Source organism: Panthera onca, chromosome D3, assembly GCF_046562875.1.
Source record: "Panthera onca isolate mPanOnc1 chromosome D3, mPanOnc1 haplotype 2, whole genome shotgun sequence".
NCBI classification, from domain to species: Eukaryota; Metazoa; Chordata; class Mammalia; order Carnivora; family Felidae; genus Panthera; species Panthera onca.
This window is the reverse complement of record NC_138350.1, coordinates 57839990-57847161: the sequence shown is the minus strand read 5'-3', so window position 1 is coordinate 57847161 and position 7172 is coordinate 57839990. Positions and strand designations below refer to the sequence as shown.

The window sequence follows — 7172 nt, the reverse complement described above, 5'->3', positions numbered from 1 at the left end:
GTGACTCAGCGAGAGGGCACAGAGCCAGGGAGTGAGTCACAGAGCTTGCCCACCCTTCCCCTTCCCAGGAAGGGGCGGCGGGGGGTGGGGGGGGGCAGTCATGCAGGCCTGTGTGGGAGCCTCCCATGTGTCCGGGTACAGGCTCTCCGACAGTGTGGGGGAAGTACCAGGTCTGTGCTACAGTGTGGGGCCCCTTCCTAAAGCTGAATGTAGGTGAGCGTTACTGAGCAGCCACGTTGAGAGAAACTCATGGGGCCCCTCCCCCAAACCGTTTCCTACAACATGGTACCCACAACCAGAGACAGGTTCCTCTCCTCTCCTCCACACAGTGCGAGGACCACTGAGGGGAAACCGAAACTGCCCTCTCCCTTAGAAAATGTCCGTGTCCTCTTACACATTTTTTAAATGCTATTTTTGGCCAGCTTATATTTATACCTGGAAAGGAGAGACTTAGTTTACTTTTGAATAAATACAATAAAAGTAATAGCTAATATTGATTGGGCACCTGCTATGTGGCAGGCACTAAGTTACCTCTTTGAATCGTTCATTATCTCTTCATGATAGCTGTACGCAGTGTTATTATGCCCATGTTTCCGATGTGGAAACGGAGACTCAGAGAACATGACTTATATTGCTGGTAAGCTAAAGATATATCTTGTCCTAGGGGTACCTGGGTGGCTCCGTTGGTTAAGCATCCAACTCTTGGTTTCGGCTCAGGTCATGATCTCAACGGTTTCATGAGTCTGAGCCCCGAGTCCGGAGAGTGTGGAGCCTGCTTGGGATTTTCTCTCTCTCTCTCTCTCTCTCTCTCTCTTTCTCTGTGCCTTCACCACTTGAGCTGCCTCTGTCTCTCTCAAATAAATTAATTAATTTAAAAGAAAAACTGACAGGTAGGGTTCTGAAGCCCAAACTCTTTCTATACACAATGCAGGCACCTTTGCATATGTGTATATATAGTATAGAAACTTGAGTCTTATATACATATTTTAAAGGATTAAATGCCCAGTGGTATTTATAGACTGTATTTTTTTAAATTTTACCCTTTGAGCAAAATTTATATTAGTGTGTCTGTTCAGTAATAGACCAGAATTTATATATGTGTATATATAATATATATATATATGTATATACTATAACACTTTGGAAGACTTTAAGCTTACTAAAAGAAGGCTGCCATCTGGAAATTATTTGGGGGAGGGAGTGGTTCTTGAAAACCTGTGGCATCTCCTTTAAATGTGACTAGTGGTAACAAACCTTCATCCTTTGGATATAGAAATGATCTTTAGAAAATGGGCCCAAAATAGTGCCCCTGCAGTTCAGCACATGTGTGTTGGGGGTGATTTCTCCCTTCTCAGCCATCCTTCATAAATACCCAGGTGCCTCTTTTGTTCCAGTCTTATACCACTGATCACATTCTTCCCTGTCATCAGCAACCGGTCAGCCTGTGGTCAGTGAGTCCCCACCCTGAGTCTTTCTTGTGAGCCAGCCCTGCTGTAAACCTCTCCTCCCAAGGCTACAGACCATCCCTGGAACAACAGCCTACATTCCTTCCATGACCTTCAGGGCCCAACTTGACTGCCCACGTGCCCTCTCCATCCTCACCACCAGCCTCTCCTTCCCTCTCCCCAGGTGATGTAGCTGAGGCCTCCTTGCTAAGCTCTTGTTTGTACCCAGCTGCTGGGTGAGGGAGCTGGGGGCGGGGGGCACCTAGGCAGGTGAGCCTGAGGCCCCCACATAACAACCCTTGGAAGATCTGGCCTGGTGTAATTGTCCTGCAGGCTCACCTTCCTGAGCCCCTACCCAGTTGGGGGTCTCCCTATACCACCAAGCCATGTCACTCCTTCATACCATCTGCACCGTCCCCGGAGGCTGAATGTCTTAACCAGGGCACTGGCTGAAGGACTGCGGGCTGGACTTGGGGGGCCTGGCTGCAGTGGGAGAATTAACATTAAAAAGCCTGTGTAGAAGCCGTGTTTTCAGCAACATTATCAGAGAAATCGTGGCCATGAGAAAGTGACATTTATCCACAGCATTGTGCGTGTAATAAATACAACTTACTATTCCAGTTTCTAAAGTGAGCCCAGTGTCTGAAAACCTCAGGGCTCATGTACAATAAATTAACATAATTAAAAACTAATTAGTAAAACATCACAATTAAAAGGACTTGCTACGGCAACACCTCTCAGGTAAGAAGAGGCTGCGTAGTGCCGGCAGCCAGTACCTAGGGCAGGCCCCAAGAAGAGGCCGTGATGCAGGCCTGGCCCTCCGGGAAGGCTTCCCGCACCCCCCCCCCCAGGAGCACCTAGAGAAACAGCCTTGCAGCAAGTGAGGACACCCACTTTGGGTCCAATGCCGCCACCACCAGAGGGGCCGCCCTGCCTCCCGAGTATGCTGGGGGAGGGGCCTCCGCCAGCCCTCAGACTGGGGCCTCTCTGTTAGCGGGGCTCCCATAATACCCGCTGGCAGGACATGATCTAAGCCCTTTACGTGCATTTACTCATTTAATCCCCACAACAATTTTAATAGGTTCTATTCCTCTTCCTATTTTGCAAATGAGGAAACTGAGCCACGGAAAGGTTAAATAACCTGCCCAAGGTCATAGAGCTAGTAAGTGGGAGACTTTGAAGCCAAGGAGTCTGGTTCTGCCAGCTTTACCTAAGTGCAGCGGTAAAGGCACCTGCTTCTGTCCAACTCAGTGCTGCCTGGCCAGGGCTCCCTTTGAAAACATGTGAATTATTTGGGGAAGATAAGGAGTAAATTCCTAACCCTTCCATGAAACAAGTTAATTTCATCTACACCTTTCTGTGGCCCATTTTGACCCTCAGTCCCTGCTCTTCTCTTATTTTTTTACATGAGAACTGTGAGTCAGCCTCACAGACATGGCACTGTCTCACCTTCTTGGATGTGATGTGAGGAAGGAAAGGAGGGTGGAAGAAAGGACAGCGGTCTCCATTTTCTGGAGGAGAAAGCTGAGGCCAGGAAAGCCGTAACTCAGGTTCCTCCTGCACTTCCCGGCCCCCGCCCATGCAGGGTGCCTGGGCTGCAGGACTCCAGATCCCTTTACCCCACTTATTGGGCTGCCTTTCCATTTCCTACCTGTCCTCCGCAAAAGTGAGGAAAAGCCCCAGTTGGCAAAGAAGCGGACAACAGGAGCATGTTCCCATGCCAGGAACAAGGAATATCCATGCTGACCACCCAAAGGCCTAGAGACTCCCCAAAGCAACCCCTCACCATTGCCCAGAGCCCAGGAATCCCCACAAGACCATAGCCATATGTCCCTGGGGCTCAACCAGCAAGGAAGGAAGCCCGAAGGCCCCTCTCTTGCCAGCCCTGGCACTTGTCTGAGCTATAAGAGGCAGCCCAGTCCCTTCTGGGGAGCTCCTGGGTTTCCTAAAACACATAGCATCCTAACTCAGTTCTCTTCCTCCCTCCATGCATTTGCTCGCCTGGCCAGGTCTGCTGTTGGCTCAGGACAGGACAAGGGGATCCTTCAATTGTCTCCTCTCACTGGCCGGAGGCTGCTGAAGTTAACTGAGAGAAGGTAGGGACCCTTTTCCTCTTCCTTTCCACCTCAATTAGTGCTTCTTGTATCACTGAACCTTCCCAAATTATTCACAGAGAAGTCCTAAGCTTGTGGAGAAGACCAGAAACAGACTTCTGAGGCTGCCTTCAAAGCCACATCTTGCCCACCCCACCTACTTCCACATATGAGCCCCCTCTAGAAGCATCTACCTTCTATCATGTGAGAACCCACTACACTCACCAGACCTGGCAATTCCATCCACTGCCTCAACCTCCCTCCTCTCTTCCTAAGCTGACACCTCCACCTTCCTATAGGGCCAGAGTTCTCTCCACCAGAGAGCCTTCCGGGGGTGCCAATGCCTACACAAGCTGCAGCTTCTCCAGGTTCCCAGGGCACACATCACCAGCACCTTTCACTCTACGCCTTGGTGGCCTCACGCCCTAGTGTGGTGGCTCTTGTCTGAGTCAACCTCTTTGCCTAAATCCATGAGCTCTCTGCAGAGGGCAAGTGACTCTTCAGGTCTCCAGCCTCCCCCCACTGACCTCTGCAGGTCTGGGCTGAGCAGTCACTCCACAGAGACACTTAGTGGTCTGGTCTCTGGAGAGACTTGAGCAGACCACAGCTCTCTTTTTAGCTTGTTCTCAACATAGCCTTGGAGAACCAGCTGCTTCTTGCCCTCCTAGGCCTTAGGCCAGGCCATCACCCAGCTCTCTGGCCATCTACCACCTTCTGCCTCTTGCCTTCACAAGCCCCGCTCTCCCCCAACAAGGCTGCTGCCCACACAATCCCATCACAGATTCTCCCACACAATTTGGATTGTTTTCTATTTTCTTGCATGTGGAACTCCTCAGGCCTGGAAGACATTTAACCATCTGTTGCCATTTGGTGTTCTGGGGCTTTTCACTTGGTACAGCTTTGGTGTCTCTAACTAGACAGTGGGTTCTTCCCAGTCCTGTCCTTTCTCTGCTGCGTCCAGGGGGAGACTGGAAGCATTCCGTGAATGCAAGAATGACTGTGTGGTGATGTCTCCAAGCCAAGCCCTGCAGCCCAGGGAGGCTAAACTGCTATGTGGATTCTAGATGGATTGTTCTCATCCCTGGCTTTGAACTTCTTCTGGAAGAGAGTCTGCCTGGGCCCCTGCAGCTCCCCATCCTTAGGACCTAGACGAATGAATACAGCATCACCCCCTCCTCCAAGTCAGATTAGCCATAGGTATCTAGAAATTCCATTCTGAGCACCTACTGTGTGCTCATGCCTGTCAAGAGGGGTTGCAGAGGGTGAAGAGGGGCCAGATTACTGGGCTCCTGCCTTCCACCAGTTCCCAATCTAGATGGAGAGAGAAGACTCATAGGCAGGAGAGCCAAAGCAGGTCTCAGGGCGTGTAGCCACGGCCAGGGCTGCAGAATGTGGTTCAGTGGGTGCCAGAGAGAGGAGAGTGATGGTGGCTCCACTGAAGGGAAGCTGAACACAAAGAGGGTTTCCTCCTCCCTTGAGGGGGAGGAGCAAAGGGAAGTGAGGAGCGGGAGGCAATGGTAAGGCCTGCAAAACTACACCATCTGAGCCAAGATCCCCACCACACAGGGCTTCCTGACATCCCTAAAGATGAATCAGCAACAAAATGTAAACCCCAAACACAGAGAGAAAATGAGAAGCAATTGTTCCCAACTCCCTTTTCCATTTGCCGGCCTTCTCTCTCTCTCTCAGTGGATGGAATAATTGTGGCCATGAAGTGGCACTTGAAGAAAAAGTTTTAAATCTGTTTAAATGTCACAGTGAGTAATACTTTGCCCCCATCTTTCCCTAGTTACATTTCTCTTTGATGTTCTAAGGTTAAAAAAAAAATTAGCTCAAGTCTTTCTAGAATATCAAGGGCAAGGATACCAGAGAGCCAACCTAGCCACATTCCTTACTATTTTCTTTGGGGTCCTGCTCCTTTATTACATTAGTTTGAGACACCTGTCCGTGTTGTTTTATCCCCAGTACTCTGCTGTGCCAAAACAGTGGGAGCCTAAGAGATCCAGCTCTGTGCCTTTAAGAGATCTATGCCTTGGCAGAAGCTGTTTCTGCCGCTGTTAATACAAGGTAGCTCAGTTATATGGGCCTGGTGTCCTGGTGGCTTCTGTCCCAGCAGTGTGGGGAGAGGTAGGGCATTTTACCACATAGGTGCCAGAGAGCTGAGAGGTGAGGAATGTGTTACCCCCTAAGGGGAGACAGTCCAAATCCAAAATAAGCCATCCTCAGGTGGGGAGACAGGGGAGCGTGAGGTACCTTCCCTAGGGAAGAAGGAGCTCTCCACAGTTTTGGGTCCACATGTGGAGAGAGACAGGGAGAGGGGGCTGTGGTGCAGGGGGCACAGATGCAGTCCTGGAGGGAGTTGATGCTATACCTTTTGGCAGTATTTTTGCAGGTATCTGAAATAACCAGATGCCCCCTTCCATTAACAACTCCACTCTCCCACTCACTCCTGCCCAGGGACTGCTTTTATTTATGTATTGGCTATTATTATTAATAATAAGATGAATAATGAAACACCTGTGAATAATTTACTTGGACCTGGGCAGGGCTGGGGTGGGGGCAGGAAGAAGTGGAAGATAAACCACAGCTGCCCTCCCCTGTGCTGGCGCCTTCTTTCCCAGCCCCCACCCCCACCCCAGCTCACTTCCTTCTCTTCCCCCAGACCTAGCTTTGCTTTAAGGAGGTGGCAGGCAGGGAGAGAGAGAAAGAGAGAGAGAGAGAGAGAGAGAGACCTCAAGCAGGAATTACTCTCCTAAACTCCCGTTATGGCATAAAATACATCCCACTCCATTGTGATATCCTGGGAGGTAAGCACCACAAGATGATGTTAGAGGAGATATTTCGGACAAAGATACTGGCCTCTGCTGATGTGTCCTGAGGGGAAGGGGAGGAGGGGGGTCTCAGACTGGTGCACGCGTGCGTGCGCACGCACACACACACACACACACAGCCAGAGTGTGGATACAAACGGTCTATGTGCACAGCCACACTGCACCCACACAAGCACTCACACACAGTCCTGATAAGACACAGGCACACACCTCCAAGCCACCAGCTCAAACCCTCTGTGTGCCTACTGGGAACATGCCACCTTATGACAGCACTTCATAGGCACACCACGCACACAGCTACCTTGCAGAGAGGCCCTATGTGTGAGTTTCTGTTCGATTCCATCAACTCGGGCGATTCTTAGGCCGTCATATAACACTGGATAATGTAAGCCCAGAACCGAGTTATGAATCAACTATACTTACACACGATTCCATCAAGAAAAGACAGAAGAATCTTAAAATGAAAGGATGAAGTTCCACAGCTCTCAGAATTGTACTTGCTGTTTGGTCACTCGCCCTGGATCCTCAGGGAGAGGTGTCCCAGGTGGGCTTGGGGCCTGGGGCTGCGAACCTCGGGGCCTCCTCAGGCCTCCTCCTGGCGCTGGAGAGCTCGGCGTTGTGGTTGTACCAAACGGGCTTGGTCTCGGTATTCAGGCAGCTGGGGTCTCATTTCTTTAAATAAAATTGTAAACATATTGTCTAATAACATCATGTAATCCGAGGGTAAGAAAAGAGAAACCCAGGACACCCGAAGGGGGCCGGTGGAGGTCCGGCCAGAGTCAGGCCGGCAGCTTTGCCCCTGC

The 7172-nt window shown here is 50.5% G+C and overlaps 1 long non-coding RNA gene across 2 annotated transcripts; it reads left to right on the top strand.

Annotated features, from left to right (window-relative positions):
* The first annotated feature begins 76 nt into the window (after positions 1-76).
* LOC132665942 (uncharacterized) lies at positions 77-5088 on the top strand. 2 transcript variants are annotated; one of them, XR_009604362.3, is made up of 3 exons: positions 77-170; positions 3455-3541; positions 3619-5088. It is a non-coding gene; the product is annotated as an uncharacterized LOC132665942 (long non-coding RNA). The 2 variants fall into 2 exon arrangements; XR_009604361.1 differs by having other exon boundaries at positions 79-213.
* The last annotated feature ends 2084 nt before the right edge of the window (positions 5089-7172 follow it).